The sequence below is a fragment of the Suncus etruscus genome, chromosome X, assembly GCF_024139225.1.
Source record: "Suncus etruscus isolate mSunEtr1 chromosome X, mSunEtr1.pri.cur, whole genome shotgun sequence".
In the NCBI taxonomy this organism is placed as follows: Eukaryota; Metazoa; Chordata; class Mammalia; order Eulipotyphla; family Soricidae; genus Suncus; species Suncus etruscus.
Window position 1 is genome coordinate 108426675 of NC_064868.1, and position 20172 is coordinate 108446846.

A 20172-nucleotide genomic window follows, 5' to 3' on the forward strand; every position below is an offset into this window, starting at 1 on the left:
AAATTTCATATAAAAGTACTAAGATTCAGGTATTCCCCATCCATAATTCACCCATAATCAATCTTGGGCTGTATAATTTATCTTTCCTTTTTCTCTATCTACTCCCTTTTAAATTTACTAATAATATGACCATATGTTTAACTATCGTGAAAAACTAGTAAAATATTTAAAAGAAATGCAAAATTGGAAAGAAATCATTGATTCTCCCAAGATGAAATCAAGAGTAAATGCAGTAAATGTTTTTTATCTGGATGGGGTCATACCTGTTGGTGCTCAGGGCTTACTCTTTGTTCAAGAATCAGAATTGGCATAGCTCATGGAACCATATTCCCTGACAAGGGTCAAATTGGGGTCAGCTATAAATAAGGTAAGTAACTAACCCCTTTATTATCTATCCAGGCTACAAATAAAGCAACTCTATTATGTTGATATAATCTGAAAGCTTTCCAAGTAAACAAAGTAACCTCAAATTTAAATGAAACAAACTGAAAGAGGCAAACTAAACTTCCAACATCCAGCAGATAGCAAAGTAGAAAGAAAAACAAAGGACAAAAGAAACTGTCTTATTACATAAACAAATATACCCAATGCTTATATAAAATGGTAATTAATGCATTTTATAATATCAAAAAATACCCTAAACATCAAAAGCCTGAATTTAGCAGTCAAAGGGCATAAAGTGATCATATGAATTATAAACCAAAGCCCAGACTTGTACTACTTTGAAAATACCAAATTAAATTTCAGAAATAAAGACTCAAAGACACAGGATGGAGGAATCTGTATATGCTAATGGTAGCCAAAATTGGTAAAGATGTCCATACTTGATGTAAAATAAATAGATATAAAACTGGAAAAATAATTGAGAGGGATGAACTATATATTATCAAGAGATTAATATACCAAGAGGACTTCACACCTAAAAAACATTCACCATACAAAATGTCATCAAAAATGTAAGATGATGACTAATATCTTGAAGATAGATATTAATAGTATAATAATGTTTGACATTTTTAATACCCCAATTACACCTTAGGATATGTCAGACAGACAGAAATCAATAAGCACAGATAAGTCTCAAATTAGAAGTTTGAAGTGTTAGACCTAATAGATTTTTAAGTGTTCTACATCCTATAAATGACAAGCATACATCTTCACCAGTGCACAAGATACATTCATTTCCTAGATGAGGCCACATGCTGGAAACAAAGAGACAAAGACAAATTTTATGAAGATTGAAATTGTATGAAGCATATTTTCAGATCATGGTGCAATAAGGTAGTTGACCATAAAAGAAAGAAAGGAAAAGATAGGTATTTAGACAGTAAATAGCGTTTACTATAAATTTAGTATATAAAAGTAAATAAATAGTATAAATATAAATAGCATTTATATAGTATATAGAATACATATAGTTTTGGGATGGTAAATATTATTGACAATATTTATGCTCAGTGAAGCAGTCAAAATGATTGAAGAATTTAAGAAAAGAACAAATAAGAATATATGTATAATATATCATTGCATGAAACAGGAAAATACTAAGCCAAAATTTCGTGGTGACAGAGTTATATCAGAAAATAAGAATATATTCAAATAACAAATCTAATCCAAAACACAAAGATTCTAGAAAATGATTAAATGAAATCTGGAATCACTAGAAAGAAAAGAATAATACAAACTAAAGGGCAAATGAGCATAATAACAAAAGTAAAATCCTAATAAAAGACTTGTTTTTGGAAAAATAAGCTTGCTTTCTCAAGCCCTTGTTCTCTCTTGAACATGTATTTATGTGTCTGCTTATTTGATTGCTCTTTAAAGCCCTTGTTTACTTTTGAACACGACATCTCTCTTTCTCACATCTCTAAATTTCTTTTAATAAAATTTACTTTGATTCATACACAAAAGAAATAAATAAAAATAATTTAAAATTCTTTAGCTAAGCTCATAAAGGAAAATAGATTAAAAATCCAAATAGGACATGAAATGAAAGATGAAAAGTCACAACAGGTACAATAGCTGCCACAGAGATACAAAATATCATGAGAAAATACTGTAAACAAATTTGTGCCACAAAATTGAACATTTAGTAGAAATCAATTGAGTGTAAACAATTAAGAGAAAAATAAATATGAGCAGACTAAAATTATCAAGAAATGTATAGTAATAAATGAAAGCCTCTCCTACCAAGTGAAATTGAAAACAGGAATTCTTCTAGTTCCTATGAATATCAGACTAGGTCAATAATGCAATCTAACAGAGACCTTATGATTAAAATACAGAACAATATTGTTGATAGACACTAATGCTATAATCTTTAAGAAAAATCTATTTTCATCCAGATTAAACAATATGTTAATAGTCTTATAATGAGGAAGTGATATTTCTAGGCATGGAAGGTTATTTAAATGTATGCAAATTGGGTAATATAATAAAAATATCAATAAAAATAAAAATAAAAATAATTGTATCACATCAGTAAATGCAGATTATTTTTTTTTGTTTTTGGGCTACAGCTCATAGTGTTCTTTTGGCTCTGCATTCAATAATTATATCTGGCAGTACTCAGGGGACCATATGTACTGCCAGGAATTCAACCTGGGCTGTCTGCTTACACTGTGAGTATATTAACCTCTGAACTATCTAACCACACACAGAAATTTTTAACAAGATTAAATAGTGAGACCATGTGTGGGGTGATGGGTCTAAGGGGAGGATACTAAGACAATTGTGTAGGAAACAAGGACTACAATGGATTCTGGTATTGGAATGTCTTATGCTTCAAGTCCTATTGTTGACTGTTTTTCAAACTGTAAGTTATTGTAACCAATATCTAATTTTTATGTGAAAAAATTGTATTTTAGAAACTGGTATTGGTAGGTTGGATACTTGTCATGCACAAGGTCAATCTGATAACAATTCCTGGCCCCAAGAATGCCCCTGGAGTTCACCAGGAGTGATAGTTGAGTATAGAGCCATGAATAAGTCCTGTGCTTAACACCCTTGCCCAAAAATACTAAATGAAATTACTCATTTAAAAATCTAATATAAACTCATAATAAATTATATATAGTCATATTGAAGGCTATAAGTTATATAAGAAACAAAAAATGTCAAAACAGAAAACAATTTATAAGATAAAATATTTTAAACACATTTACAATTTTATCACAAAAATTAAGCTGACATTAAAATGGAGATAAAAGACTATGAAATATAAAAACTCTAAATAGTTATTAAAATTAGAAAGACAAAGTAGATAGGAGAATATCCAAGGTTAAGAATTGGAAATGTTAATATTGTTAATATTATAAACCTGTACAAAAATTGTGCAAATTCTATTAAATCCATATTGAAATCTGTATGAAATTTTCAAGGTTACAGAATAATTGATATCAAAAATTGTTAGAACTATAAAAACCCTGGGTAACAAAGAATGGCATCATGCCTGCTACTTTGGACTACAATGTAAAGCTCTTGTTATCAACATAGTGTGGCAAAGAATAAAAGCATTCACAAGGGGCCTGGGTGGTAGTGCTAGAGTAAGGCCTCTGCCTTGAGCTCGCTAGCCTAGGACAGACCGCAGTTTGATCCTCCAGTACCCTATGTGGTCCCCAAACCAGGAGCGATTTCTGAGCGCATAGCCAGGAGTAACCCCTGAGCATTACTGGGTGTTGCCAAAAAAAAAAAAACCAAAACAAAACAAGCGAAAACAAATACAAAAAAGCATTCACACAGCCAATGAAATAGAATTGTGAGCCTAGAAACATGTGCCCAACCTTATGTATGGCTAATTAATGTCAAAGGAGTCAAGAAAATTAAATGTTCAAAGGAAATCCTCTTCAACATATAGCATTTAGAAAAATACGCAAGCTACATTCAAAAGAATTCAATTGGACCAATATTTCACACCATTTTGAAAACTCAAAATGAATTAAGTACCAGGGCTAGAGAAAAAGTACAGTGTATTAGGATTCTACTGCACATGCTGCCTATCCCGGGTTCCCAAATGTTTCTCTAGCCATACCTAGATGGATCCCTGAGAGAACAGACACAACTAAGCCCTGAGCATTGCTTGGTGAAATCTAAAACGAAAGTATTAAATGTTTTGATGCTAGCCCCAAGTCTGTAAAATATTTTAAAGTAAACAGGGTGCAAACTCATGCACATCCTTTTGTCAACATCTAAACAAATTATCAGAAGTAATATGCAAGAAGCATAAAATTTTGATCAAACTGATATAACTTAGAATGCTACCCAATTCTTCATAAAATCAGACTCTCACCGATATTCTTCATCGAACAGTAGAAAATGAAGCATACAAAAGCTAACAGAATTAATGGGTGAATATAAAAGTATGCAAGGTGCCACTAGCACATACCAGCTCTTTTTAAATTATTTTTTATTTAAACCATTGTGACTTAGAGTTGTTTATAATTGGGTTTTAGACATACGATATTTCATGATCAGTTCCACCACCAGTGTCAACCTCCCTCCACTAATGTTCCCAGAGTCCATCCCAAGACACCATTCACTGCCCCAATCTGCCAAAATAACAGACACCTTTGCATTTTTTGCCCATTTATCAAAAAGTAATTGATTTTATATCTAGGGCACATTCTCTGAATACACAAGTTTATTCCACTGATAGAGGGTCTGTCTTTATTCTAGTACCATGCTCTTTTAAAGACTATAGCTTTGTAATACAATTTAAAGTTGGGGAAAGTGATGGCTCATAACCCTTTTCCCCAGGGTTTCTCTAGCTATTCGAGGGTGTTTATTGTTCCAAATTAATTTCAGGAGTGTTAAATCAAGTTTTTTGAAGAATGTCATGCTATATATGCTAGATCATCCTGGTTTAACTGTAAAAGATAATGAGTCCAAGAATGTATCCATTTCTTCCAGGTTCTCATGTTTCGTGGCAGAGTTTATCAAAGTAATCCGAGATTACCCTTTAAATATTTGCAGTATATATAGTGATCTACCACTTTTCATTTCTATTCCGGTTTATTAAATATCTCTCTATTTTTTATGAGGTTTGCTAGTGGTTTATCAATCTTGTTTATTTTTTTCAAAGAACCAATTTTTGCTTTCGTTGATCTTTTCTATTTTTTTGATGTCCACTTCATTGATTTTTGCTCTAAGTTTTGCTATTTCCTTCTGCCTATTTTTTATTCTTTTGCTGATCATTTTCTAATTTTATAACGTGTGTCATTAAGCTTTTTATATAGGCCTCTTCTTCCTTTCTGATGTGTGCTTGAAAAGAAATATGTTATCCTTTTAACGTTTTTGCCGTGTACCATAAATTTTGTTAATGTGTCTTCATTTTGATTTGCTTCCAGGAATGTTTTGATTTTCTCTTTGATTTTATCCCTGATCCACTGGTTGTTCAGTATTGAGCTGCTTAATTTACAGGTGTTGAAATTTTTCTTCTGTGTCCTTTTGTAGTTAGTTCACTTCTAATTTCATTGCACTGTCATCTGAGAAGGTTGTCTTATTATTTCTATCCTCTTGATTTTATGGAGATATGTTTTATGGTCCAGCATGTGGTCTGTACTGGAGAATGACCCATGTGCATTGGAGAAGAATGTGTACATGTATACAGTTTTCTGGGGAAAACTGGGATATATACTAGTCCACTTTGTTCCATTTCTCTTTTCAGAGATAATATATTCTTGTTGGGTTTAAGCCTGGTTGACCTGTCAAGGTGTGACAGGGTATTGTTGTTGTATCCAACTAATGTTGTGTTGACATTGATGTCTTCTTTCATATTTGTCAACAATTGTATTAAATATTTTGCTGCTCCCTCATTGGGTGTGTATATGTTGATGAGTGTGATTTCTTCCTGTTGTAAATATCCCCTGATTAGTACAAAATGTCCATGTTTTTCCCTTGTAGCTTTTCTGAGTCTAAAGTTTATGTTATCAGATACCAACATGGCCACTCCAGAATTTTTAAGGCAGTTGTTTGCTTGGATGATTTTCCTCCAACCATTGATTTTTAGTCTATGTTTGTTCTGATTATTCATATGTGTTTCTTGTAGGGAGCAGAATGTTGGATTCAGCTTTTTTGATCCATTTTACCATTCTGCATATGTTAACTGGTACAACTATTGTTATGAGATTTATTGTCATCTTTGTGTAGAAGTTTGTTTTGTCTATTGGTCTTTCTTGTCTTAAAGTAGACTTTTTATTTTTTTAAGTTTTGAGTCTGTAAATTTTCTGAGCTGTTGTTTATGTGTGAAGCTCTGTATACTTCCTTCAAACCTGAAAGTGAGTCTGGATGGATGCAGTAGTCTAGGTGAAGCTTCATTTCATTGTGTTTTGTCACTATATCCCACCACTGCCTTCTGGCCTTTGGGTTTATTGTGACAGGTCTGGGGTAAATCTTAAAGATGCCTTTTTGAATGTAATTTCACTTTTATCTTGCTGCTTTTTGTATTCTATCCTAATCTGTTGAGTTTATTATTGTGACTAGGATGTGTCTTGGGTGCATTTCTTTGGATCTCTCCTAGCTGGTACTCTTTAGGCATGCAGAATTTGGTTGCACATAGTATTTATCTCTGAAAGTTTCTCTGAATGATGTCCTTGACTGATGATTCTTCCTAAGGATTTTCTTCCTATATCTCTGGAACTACTATAATTTTTTTTATAATTTTTTTTATTTAAACACCTTGATTACATACATGATTGTGTTTGGGTTTCAGTCATAAAAGGAACACCACCCATCACCAGTGCAACATTCCCATCACCCAAGTCCCAAATCTCCCTCCTCCCCACCCAACCCCCGCCTGTACCCTAAACAGGCTCTACATTTCCCTCATACATTCTCAATATTAGGACAGTTCAAAATGTAGTTATTTCTCTAACTAAACTCATCACTCTTTGTGTTGAGCTTCCTGAGGTGAGCTTGAACTTCCAGCTCTTTTCTCTTTTGTGTCTGAAAATTATTATTACCAGGGTGTCTTTCATTTTTCTTAAAACCCATAGATGAGTGAGACCATTCTGCGTTTTTCTCTCTCTCTCTGACTTATTTCACTCAGCATAATAGATTCCATGTACATCCATGTATAGGAAAATTTCATGACTTCATCTCTTCTGACAGCTGCATAATATTCCATTGTGTATATGTACCACAGTTTCTTTAGCCATTCGTCTGTTGAAGGGCATCTTGGTTGTTTCCAGAGTCTTGCTATGGTAAATAGAGCTGCAATGAATATAGGTGTAAGGAAGGGGTTTTTGTATTGTATTTTTGTGTTCCTAGGGTATATTCCTAGGAGTGGTATAGCTGGATCGTATGGGAGCTCGATTTCCAGTTTTTGGAGGAATCTCCATATCGCTTTCCATAAAGGTTGAACTAGACAGCATTCCCACCAGCAGTGGATAAGAGTTCCTTTCTCTCCACATCCCCGCAAACACTGTTTATTCTCATTCTTTGTGATGTGTGCCATTCTCTGGGGTGTGAGGTGGTATCTCATCGTTGTTTTGATTTGCATCTCCCTGATGATTAGTGATGTGGAACATTTTTTCATGTGTCTTTTGGCCATGTGTATTTCTTCTTTGTCAAAGTGTCTGTTCATTTCTTCTCCCCATTTTTTGATGGGGTTAGATGTTTTTTTCTTGTAAAGTTCTGTCAGTGCCTTGTATATTTTGGAGATTAGCCCTTTATCTGATGGGTATTGGGTGAATAGTTTCTCCCACTCAGTGGGTGGCTCTTGTATCCTGGGCACTATTTCCTTTGAGGTGCAGAAGCTTTTCAGCTTAATATATTCCCATCTGTTAATCTCTGCTTTCACTTGCTTGGAGAGTGCAGTTTCCTCCTTGAAGATGCCTGTAATGTCCTGGAGTGTTTTGCCTATGTGCTGTTCTATATATCTTATGGTTTTGGGGCTGATATCGAGGTCTTTAATCCATTTGGATTTTACCTTTGTACATGATGTTAGCTGGGGCTCTAAGTTTAATTTTTTGCAAGTGGCTATCCAACACCACTTGTTGAAGAGGCTTTCCCTGCTCCATTTAGGATTTCCTGCTCCTTTATCAAAAATTAGATGGTTGTATCTCTGGGGAACATTTTCTGAGTATTCAAGCCTATTCCACTGATCTGAGGACCTATCCTTATTCCAATACCATGCTGTTTTGATAACTGTTGCTTTGTAGTACAGTTTAAAGTTGGGAAAAGTAATTCCTCCCATATTCTTTTTCCCAATGATTGCTTTAGCTATTCGAGGGTGTTTATTGTTCCAAATGAATTTCAAAAGTGTCTGATCCACTTCTTTGAAGAATGTCATGGGTATCTTTAGAGGGATGGCATTAAATCTGTATAATGCCTTGGGGAGTATTGACATTTTGATGATGTTAATCCTGCCAATCCATGAGCAGGGTATGCGTTTCCATTTCCGTGTGTCCTCTCTTATTTCTTGGAGCAGAGTTTTATAGTTTTCTTTGTATAGGTCCTTCACATATTTAGTCAAGTTGATTCCAAGATATTTGAGTTTGTGTGGCACTATTGTGAATGGGGTTGTTTTCTTAATGTCCATTTCATCCTTATTACTATTGGTATATAGAAAGGCCATTGATTTTTGTGTGTTAATTTTGTAGCCTGACACCTTGCTATATGAGTCTATTGTTTCTAGAAGCTTTTTGATAGAGTCTTTAGGGTTTTCTAAGTAGAGTATCATGTCATCTGCAAAGAGTGAGAGCTTGACTTCTTCCTTTCCTATCTGGATTCCCTTGATATCCTTTTCTTGCCTAATCGCTATAGCAAGTACTTCCAGTGCTATGTTGAATAGGAGTGGTGAGAGAGGACAGCCTTGTCTTGTGCCAGAATTTAGAGGGAAGGCTTTCAGTTTTTCTCCATTGAGGATAATGTTCACCACTGGCTTGTGGTAGATGGCCTTCACTATATTGAGAAAGGTTCCCTCCATTCCCATCTTGCTGAGAGTTTTGATCAAGAATGGGTGTTGGACCTTATCAAATGCTTTCTCTGCATCTATTGATATGATCATGTGGTTTTTATTTTTCTTATTATTGATGTTGTGTATTATGTTGATAGATTTACGGATGTTAAACCAGCCTTGCATTCCTGGGATGAAACCTACTTGATCGTAGTGGATGATCTTCTTGCTGAGGCATTGAATCCTATTTGCCAGGATTTTGTTGAGGATCTTTGCATCTGCATTCATCAGTGATATTGGTCTGTAATTTTCTTTTTTGGTAGCGTCTCTGTCTGGTTTAGGTATCAAGGTGATGTTGGCTTCATAAAAGCTATTTGGAAGTGTTTCTGTTTGTTCAATTTCATGAAAGAGTCTTGCCAAGATTGGCAGTAGTTCCTCTTGGAAAGTTTGATAGAATTCATTAGTGAATCCATCTGGACCTGGGCTTTTGTTTTTCGGCAGACATTTGATTACTATTTTAATTTCATCAATGGTGATGGGGGTGTTTAGATATGCTACATCCTCTTCCTTCAACCGTGGAAGATTATAAGAGTCCAAGAATTTATCCATTTCTTCCAGGTTCTCATTTTTAGTGGCGTAGAGTTTTTCAAAGTAGTTTCTGATTACCCTTTGAATCTCTGTCATATCAGTAGTGATCTCTCCTTTTTCATTCCTGATACGAGTTATCAAGTTTCTCTCTCTCTCTTTCTTTGTTAGGTTTGCCAGTGGTCTATCAATCTTGTTTATTTTTTCAAAGAACCAACTTCTGCTTTCGTTGATCTTTCGGATTGTTTTTTGAGTTTCCACTTCGTTGATTTCTGCTCTCAGCTTTGTTATTTCCTTCTGTCTTCCTATTCTTGGGTCCTTTTGTTGAGCATTTTCTAGTTCTATTAGCTGTGTCATTAAGCTACTCAGGTAAGCTCCTTCTTCCTTCCTGATGTGTGCTTGCAAAGCTATAAATTTTCCTCTCAGTACTGCTTTTGCAGTGTCCCATAAGTTCTGAGAGTTTGTGTCTTTATTGTCATTTGTTTCCAGGAACCTTTTTATTTCCTCCTTGATTTCATCTCGGACCCACTGGTTATTGAGCATGAGGCTGTTTAACTTCCAGGTGTTAAAGTGTTTCTTCTGAGTCCCTTTGGAGTTCACAAATAATTTCAGAGCCTTGTGGTCAGCGAAGGTAGTCTGCAAAATTTCTATCCTCTTGATCTTATGGAGGTATGTTTTATGTGCCAGCATGTAGTCTATCCTGGAGAATGTCCCATGTACATTGGAGAAGAATGTGTATCCAGGTTTCTGGGGGTGGAGTGTCCTATATATATCCACTAGGCCTCTTTCTTCCATTTCTCTCCTCAGGTCTAGTATATTCTTGTTGGGTTTCAGTCTGGTTGACCTGTCCAGTGTTGACAAAGCCGTGTTAAGGTCCCCCACAATTATTGTGTTGTTGTTGATATTATTTTTCAGATTTGTCAAGAGTTGTATTAAATATTTTGCTGGCCCCTCATTCGGTGCATATATGTTTAGGAGAGTGAATTCTTCCTGCTCTACGTACCCCTTGATTAATATAAAATGTCCATCTTTGTCCCTTACAATCTTCCTGAGTATAAAGTTTGCATTATCTGATATTAGTATGGCCACTCCAGCTTTTTTATGGGTGTTGTTTGCTTGGATAACTTTTCTCCAGCCTTTTATTTTGAGTCTATGTTTGTTCTGACTATTCAGGTGCGTTTCTTGTAGGCAGCAGAAGGTTGGATTGAGTTTTTTGATCCATTTAGCCACTCTGTGTCTCTTAACTGGTGCATTTAGTCCATTGACGTTGAGAGAAAGAATTGTCCTGGGATTTAACGCCATCTTTATTTCAAAATTTGGTGTGTCTTTTGGGTAGTCTTGTCTTAGATTAGGTCTTTCAGTTTTTCTCTTAAGACTGGTTTTGTGTCTGTGAAGTTTCTGAGCTGTTTTTTGTCTGTGAAACCATGTATTCTTCCATCAAACCGGAAAGTGAGTTTTGCTGGGTATAGTATTCTGGGTGAAGCATTCATTTCATTCAGTCTTGTCACAATATCCCACCACTGCTTTCTGGCATTGAGTGCTTCTGGTGACAGGTCTGCTGTAAATCTCAGGGAAGCTTGCTTGAACATGATTTCCCCTTTTGATCTTGCTGTTTTCAGAATTCTGTCTCTATCTGTGGGATTTGTCATTGTGACTAGGATGTGTCTTGGGGTGGTTTTTCTGGGGTCTCTTTTGGTTGGTACTCTTCGGGCATGCAGGATTTGATCACATATATTATTTAGCTCTGGAAGTTTCTCTTTAATGATGTTCTTGACCATTGATTCTTCCTGGAAATTTTCTTCCTGGGTCTCTGGGACTCCAATGATTCTTAAGTTGTTTCTGTTGATCTTATCATAGACTTCTATTTTCGTCTGTTCCCATTCTTTGACTAATTTTTCCATTGTCTGCTCATTTGCTTTAAGTTTTTTGTCCAATCTCTCCTGCTGTATGGAATTGTTATGTATCTCATCTTCCACAGCACCAAGTCTATTCTCAGCTTCTGATACCCTGTCCCAGAGCTTATCCATTTTGTCATTCACTTCGTTTACTGACTTTTTCAGTCCTGTTAGTTGGCATGTTATTTCAGTTTGGAGTTTTGTCATTTCTGCCTTCATATTTTCTTGGTTCTTATTAGTGTTCTGTTCAACTCGATCCATGGTTTCTTGGAGTCTGTTGAGCACCTTCCATATTGCTAGTCTAAAGTCCTTATCTGAGAGGTTGATTAGTTGTTCAGTCATTATCTGGTCCTCAGAATTGTCATCTTCATTCTCTATGTCTGATGCTGGCCTGCGTTGTTTCCCCATTGTCACACTTGTATTGTGGGTTTTTCTACGTGTTGTGGTGGTATTCATTGTCTATATGATGTAGGCAGCACACTCCTCTGGCTCCTCCCTTTCTGGATGGGCTGACTTGCCTCTAAGGGAGGGGAGTCCTCCGTGGATGAAGCCTCACACTGGGTCAAATCTTAGGCCTGAGCATGCAACAGAGAAGACAGTCCAGAGAGAAATGTTTGCTTCTGTGATATAGCCCGTTCTTAGTGTGATTTTTCCTTCTTGTTGCAATGGAGTTCTTTCCTTAGAAAGGGTGCATGGCCGCGTAGCGAAGCGGAGCGGCCGTGCTCCTCTGAGCCTCTTTTTGCCCCACTCGCAAGAGTTTCACGCAAGAGGACAGTAGACAGACATAGACAGGTCACACTCACAGTCTTTCACAGTTGAGCCCCACTGGGCCAGTGTACTTTCGCGGATTTTCCCCGCCTGGTGTCACACACAGGGAGCCAGCTCTTGCAAAGCTTAGCCGGTTTTCATGCTCTGAAGTCCCTCCCTGAAAATGGCGTCTGGGCGAGCGAGGTTTCTGGAGGCTCTTTTTGCCCCACTCGCAAGTTTCACGCAAGAGGACAGTAGACAGACATAGACAGGTCACACTCACAGTCTTTCACAGCTGAGCCCCACTGGGCCGGTGTACTTCTGCGGATTTTCCCCGCCTGGTGTCACACACAGGGAGCCAGCTCTTGCAAAGCTTAGCCGGTTTTCATGCTCTGAAGTCCCTCCCTGAAAATGGCGTCTGGGCGAGCGAGGTTTCTGGAGGCTCTTTTTGCCCCACTCGCAAGAGTTTCACGCAAGAGGACAGTAGACAGACATAGACAGGTCACACTCACAGTCTTTCACAGTTGAGCCCCACTGGGCCAGTGTACTTTCGCGGATTTTCCCCGCCTGGTGTCACACACAGGGAGCCAGCTCTTGCAAAGCTTAGCCGGTTTTTATGCTCTGAAGTCCCTCCCTCATTTTTTATGTTGTTTCTGTTGTATTTATTGAAGCCTTCTATTTTTATCTGTTCTCATTCTTTAAGTAGTTTTTCTATTGTCTGATCATTTGCTTTAAGGCTCTTTTCCAATCTCTTTGTTGTGTGGAGTTTTTTATGCATCTCATCTTCCAGCTCACTGATTCTGTTCTCAGCTGCAATTACCCTGTTAAAGAGGATTTTCATTGATCTTTTCTTTTAGTCTACTGAATTTTTCAGACCTAGAATTACAATTTGGAGTTTTTTTATTTTCATTTTTATATACTCTTGATTTTTATTTGTGCTCCATTCAGCTTCATCTATGCTTTCTTTGAGTTCTATGAACATCCTCCATATTTATTCTCTAAACTCCTTATCAGAGAGGTGATTGGCTTTTCTCGGGTCATCAGAGCTTCCATCTTCATTCCTTATGCATGGAGTTGGTCTGCATTGTCTCACTATTGTCTCACTTGTAGTTTTTTTTCTATGTGCAATGGTGTAGTTCATTGGTATAAGATGAATGTGGCTGAAAAGTGAAGCTGAGCATCTGTACTTATCTAGCACCACCCTTTGTGGGCAGGGACAGCCTACTTTGCTGGGAATAAGTTCTCTTGGTTCTTTCTCTGCACACAAGCAGGAAATCAGGAAACCAAGTATAGAGGAATGCATAGGAACTTTATAATCCCATGACAGGAGCCTGGCACTACCCTTCGGGCAGGGACAACCTACCTTGCTGGGAATAAGTTCCTTGGGTTCTTTATCTATAGCCTCAAGCAGGAAATCAGGAAGCCAAGTATGGAGGAATGCAGAGGACTATTATAAGCCCACAGCAGGAGCCTGGAGCCACCCTATGGGCAGGGACAACCTACCTTTATGGGATTAAGTTCATGGGGTCTTCTTCAGCCTAAAGCAGGAAATCAGGAAGCCCATACTAGGGTATTTTAACACTCCTCTATAGCTACTAGATAAGCTGATAAGGCAAAAAAATTTTTGTAAAGGAATATTTCATTAAAAAGAAAAGTGAAAGCAACCAAATTAATAGAGATGCATAAAGTTCTCATTCTCAAAACTTAGAAAGTATATTCTTTATTACACATGGGACATTTTCTAATCTCTAACACTTTAAGGAAATAAAAATATTTGCATAAAAAGGTAGAAGTTTTATAAACTTAGAACATGACAATTTGAAAGTAGGAATTAGTAACGAACTGAAGAAACTGGAAAAATAAAACTTCAAATATTTGGAAACTAAACAACTCAGTATTAAACATTCAGTTGCTTAAGAGCAAATCAAACAATAAATGAGCAAATGTGAATAAAAACACATGAGTCACAAAAATCTACTTTAAAAGGGAAATTCATAGTAAGGTAAGTATTATCATAAAATAAAAATATGCAAACAAATATATTACATAAATATAAAAAATAACTAGAAAAAATAAAGGAAATCCAGAGTTTGTAACAGGGAATTGATAAAATGTAGAATGATAAGTGGTGGAATAGAAACAAACATTATACCATACTATCAAGGAAATCAAGGTATGTTTTCTCTTGACTGGAGTTGGATAGACTGGTATGCCTGGAACACAGAGTTTGTCTTATGCCAATAAACTTCTGGGGTGAGGCCTTTTTGTAATCAGGTCAAGGATTTTTTTCCATTTTCTCCATTTTTCTGGACCTATGCAAACATTGGCGATTGCCACTATCACACCTTTACTATATTTTTTTACTCTTATTTTTTAAGAAAAAAAATACAACTTACTGAACTTAAAAACAAATTACTGTAGTAGAATGCCTGTCTCGAATACAGGCAGGGGATGGGAAGGGGGGAGGGGGTAACATTGCACAGGTGAAGGGGGGTGTTCTGGTTATGACTGTAACCCAAATATGATCATGTTACTTAAATAAAAAATATATTAAAAAAAGACATGTTTTCTCAAGAGACGTCAGTTATGGGAAGGGTGCATGAGTGAAGGGTGGTGTACATTCTATGACTGAACCCATACAATGCACAATTTGTAACCACTGTGCTTAAATAAAGCAATTAATTAAAAGATATTCTTTTTTAAATACATATTTAAGAAGAAAAACATTAGTGAGAATTTAAAATTAAAAGGAGAGAAGGTTCATAAGCTGTATCTGAAACGAAAGGAGAAATTTACAGAGATATAAAAGAAATTAACGTTTTCCAAATTAGCCTGAAATTATATTTTTCTACAAAATTGGATGACCAAGTGAGTATTATATGAACAGACAAGTTACTAACAAAAAATCTAAATAGTAATAAAGTGTTCCCCAGAGCAAAATCTCAAGTATATATCAATTACTACTGAATTCTTACAAATCTTCAAAGAAGACCTACTTCTTACTATTCTCAAGCTTTCCAGATAATCAAAGAAACAGGTATTCTCCTGCTTATTTTCTATGAACTCAATAGTATCCTGACATTAAAAGCAAAACAAGGAAGTTTGGGAGCAATAGCACAGAGAATAGGGTGTATGTCTTGCAAATGGCTGACACAAATTTAATTCTGGCATCCCATATGGTCTCCTGAGCCACCTAGGAGTGACTTCTGAGTGTAGAACCAGGTGTGTTTCCACCCGCCCCCCTAAAAAAAGGCAAAAAGAAAGACAAATTCCAACACCCATTTCAGATTATTTTAAACATATCAACAAAATCCACATTGAATTGTGTTTACTCAAGTAAAAGTCATTTAGCTCAAATCCATAGCTAGCATTATACTCAATGGTGAAACACTGAAAGTTTCTTCTTTAAGACCCATCACAAGAGAAGGGTATTCTCTTTCTCATTACTAGTATTTAATATTGTATTAGAAATTCTTGCCATAGCAATTAGGCAGGAAAGGAATTTATTTTAAAGAAGTAAACCTATACAATAAAATGATATGGTAGAAAATTAATAGGAGGAAATCTCCTACAACAGTGAAGTAGAAAAGAGAAAAGAAAATAATCCAATTCACCGTTGTCTACAACAAAATAAAATACACGAGAACCTATTTATCAAATAAGATGAAAGGTTTATACAATGAAAATTACAATTCACTATAAAAGAAATAGAAACACAAAGAAATGGGTTGATCGATTGAAGGGATTACCATTGTTAGAATGATCATCCTTTCCCCCAATAAATATAGATTCATTGCAGTCCCAATAGAAATTCTCATGACACTGTATATTATATACTATATATAATGTATATTATTATATATTATATAAGTTATATATCATCTATTATTTAACTTATTATATATTAATATGTAGTAATATAATATATATTATTTATATATTATATCAACCAATTGCTATTAAAATTTATATAGAACAGTAAAATTCACCTAATAGCTAAAGCAGTAACTGAGACTAAAAGAAAGATGAAAGGGGCCAGAGCTATAGCACAGCAGGTAGGCATTTGCCTTGTAAGTGGCCGACCTGGGTTCTATCCATAGCATCCCATATGATCTTCTGAGTCTGCCAGGAGTTATTTCTTGGCACAGAGCTAGGAACAACCTCTAAATGACACTGGGTATGGCAACAAGTAAGTAAATAAATAAATAAAACAGAAAACAAAGTAAAAAGAAGGATGATGGGAGACTTTTTTTGCCTCACTTGAAGTAATACTGTAAGAGTGCTATAAACAAGACTTTGTGGGACTAGAATAAAGGCTGACTCTCAGTTCAATGGAATTTATTTAGAGCCCAGAACAATGAGAATATAGCTTAGATGTAAAGCATTTTTGATGACTTTAGGGGATATAGGCACACTAAGAATATTTAGTGTAGGAACATTGTTTCCCTATAATTAATAAATATTTACATTCGTTTAAACCAATATAATCTCAATGAATAAGATATTTGAATTAATGTAAACTTTATAACTTTATAAACATAGTTTAGTAAGAATCATTTAAATACTTTTTTGTTTGTTTGTTTTGTTTTTAGGCCACACTCGGTGGCACTTAGGAATTACTCCTGGCTCTGTGCTCAGAAATTGCTCCTGGCAGGCTAAGGGGACCATATGGAATACAGGGAATCGAACCCAGATCCATCTTGGGTTGGTTGCATGGAAGGCAAATGTCCTACTGTTGTGCTACCTCTCTGGACCCATCATTTAAATACTTAAGCAAAATAGTCTACCCCTTAAAATCTACTCACATTTCATGAATATCATCAATTAAATTATAAAATACTACATTGAACAGTTTTTGTTTGGGAACAGAACCTGGCAATACTGAGGGGATCATATTCAGTGTCTCAGAACAAGTCACATGAAAGAAAAGTGAATTAATTCTCAATTTCTCTGGATTAGATAGACCCTCTTTTAAATATTAAATCCCCAACTACACATAATCATCTCTCAAATATCATTTTCCATATTATAAATGGGAGCTAGACAAATATTTAGAGTTCAACTCATCTTTCAGTTACTAAGTTCTAAATATTTCTAATTCTATTGACTAAAGAAGAAACTTAACATGCTTTGACATCTTTTAATTTAATCATTAGTCATTTTTAAAATAAGAAATTCTGCATATTAACCTTTTATTTGTAATACAATTAACAACTTTTAATTAATAAGGTGTAATTTTGCTATTTCCATAATTTTACAGTTCTAAACTTTACATTATATATATCACTTTATTTAAAGACCATTATCACGTAGTTGACATGGTTGATTCTAAAGCATTTGTTTCCAGGTAAGTAGTAGCAAAATTAATAGGAAGAAAAGAAATAAAATGAATGAATAAAGAAAGAATACAGCAACAAGAAAATTTATGAAAATTATTGTATCTTGCAATGAGGTCACTAAGTCTTTTTCAGAAGATTTAGTAAGTTCTCATTGCTAGTTTATCATTCTCTTCTTTTGTTTCTGATAATTAGATGGGTTCAGATACACATTGCTGTCTAGATTGGTATGTTCCTACATGGATGACAGACAATAGTAAAGCCCAGAAATTCCAAGCACTATTGCTTATGCTGTTGCTTTTTTAGAGCATGGTTTTGATTGTGAGGTCTTCCTGGAGTCTGAGAAGGCAGTAGAAGGGTGCCTATCACTGCAAAAAAAAAAAAAAAAACCCTTGTGATGTCAGACCAAATATGCCTTATCTAGAGTTGTGTCAGATTGGCATGTTTGCAGAGCTGTAGATGGGTAAAGCAGGGCATTGGTGAAGCAGTGATTGTAGGTGATAGGTGTAGCTGGCATGGCTTCAGCAGTGCAAAGACATGGCATGCCTCTCCTCCCAAGATTGTCATTTTTAGATGTGTGGCCAGTGTACCCATATTTTTTCGAAGCTTGTTTTACATCTCTTTTGAGAATAAGTGAATCTATGGAGATGGCTGTATTCAAACATGGTGACTCAAGATTGTATAAATTTATACTATTTATTAACTTTCATTACAAGATTTGTCAAAGTGGAATATTTTGTTAAAAATACAGAGCACAGAAGCTATATTTATAATAGTTTATATCTCCCAGATTAATCATAAAGCCAAAGATATTGCAATTTCCTGGCATCACAGGAAAGCAGTGCCATATGGTCATGCTTTCATTTGTGTTCTGTTGCTCCCATAGAAATCCAGGTTTAATTTATTTGCTATTATTCATCAGATTTTGCCTTTTAAGACTGGCATGAAATAAGAACATGGAGAGAAAAATGAGGCAATGTTTGATCCAAATATGCAAAACATTGCAAGTTATTTACAAAAGTTCTAAAGAAGAGAACTTCTGTCAAGGTTATAGTTTAGGCTCCTAATTAAAGAGGTTTCTATGCCTGGCATTCAACAAAACATCAGCTATTATAAAAGTTTTTTTTTTCTTTTATAAACAGTCATTTGTATCATGCAAAACAATATCCAGAGATTTCACAATTTTGTAGCCAAAAATAAACATGTATTTATTCCTAGATTTACTTTCTCTAAAACAAACTGCAATACAAATTTAAAAAACAGAATTTAATGAGAGCCACAATACCTATTTATATGTGCCCCATAAAATAATTATTGTAGATTTTATCATTTAACTTGAAAATATACATTGAAAACTATTCCTAAACAAGGTTTGTGTGATAGCACTACATAGAATAAGTCCTATGTATACCACTGTTTTCACAAAAATTAATTTATTCTTAATCTTATGAATTTTTGAGAATTGTGTGTGAAAGATTTATATACAAACCTCAGAGATTTAAGCAAATAAAGTTTAAATATATGATCCAGGACCCTCCCAAATGTCCAGACCTCTTCCTTATCCTCTTGTACAAAATGAATTGTCCTGTCACTTTATGCCCTGTCCATATTACAATATCTTTGTTCTGTCCTCACTATCATTTGCTTGCCTTCAGAGTAAGATGACTTTGTGTATTGTCCCTAGGCTGTTCTCTGTCCCGTATATGCTTTCCTAGTCTGACATATGCAACCGAAACTGTCACCTGGGTTGCCTTGCTGTGGGTTACTGCTCTGTAATCTGTCACTGAGCTTCCCTAGGTTTGTATTGCAATCAGCTCTCTTTCCCTTAGGCTTTCCCATGGCCTTGTATGTGCAGGTGAGAATCCACTATTCTGCATCTGCCTGGGTATTATGAGAGGGCAAAGAGAATTATTTCATTGGGTGCTTTCTCTTACCTGCAGCTATCTCTAAACCATTACTTATTTTGACTGGATATATTTACTGAAAAAATATTTACAGTAAAGAAAATATTTAGTTATGCAAAGTGACATAAAATATAGAGTTGGAGAAGATTTATTGTTAGGATAAAATGCTTACCACGTATTTTGCAAAGGAGATGGATGCTTCCAGCAGTATTCAGATAATTGGATGACCACACTTTTTGATACTTGGGCTGACTGTGCAAACCTACAAGAACTTAGATAGTTTGAAAATAAATAGAGCTGCACCTAGTTATCTTTGGTATATAGACCATGCTAGGAATTGAACTTGGACCTACAACTAGCCTTAATCCTGTGTGGAGTTATTTTCTTTGATTATTTTACACTGGCATGTGAAAATTGGTATATATTAGCTCTTGAAGTAAGATACTAATTGTAAGAATATGTAATACAAAAGAAGACTTTAGGGAAGTAATTATCAAACCATTATATTAGTTAAGGCATATGACTTGCATACACCAGATTCACGTTCAAGCTCTGGCCGAATGCATCTTAGGGTCCTAGCACTGAATACCCAGACAGTTGGTCAAGTATTACAGTGAGTGGACCCCAGACTCCTTAAGCACCCCTTAGAGACCCACCACACAAACATAAAAAAATAATATGTTCAAGCACACACACATTTCAAAACTAGAAATGTTTAGTCTGTTTTGGTGGGTTTAATTTTGTTTTAATTTGTTTTGTTGGCTACACCCAGTGGTGCTCAGTGCTTATTCCTGGTTTAGTGTACATAG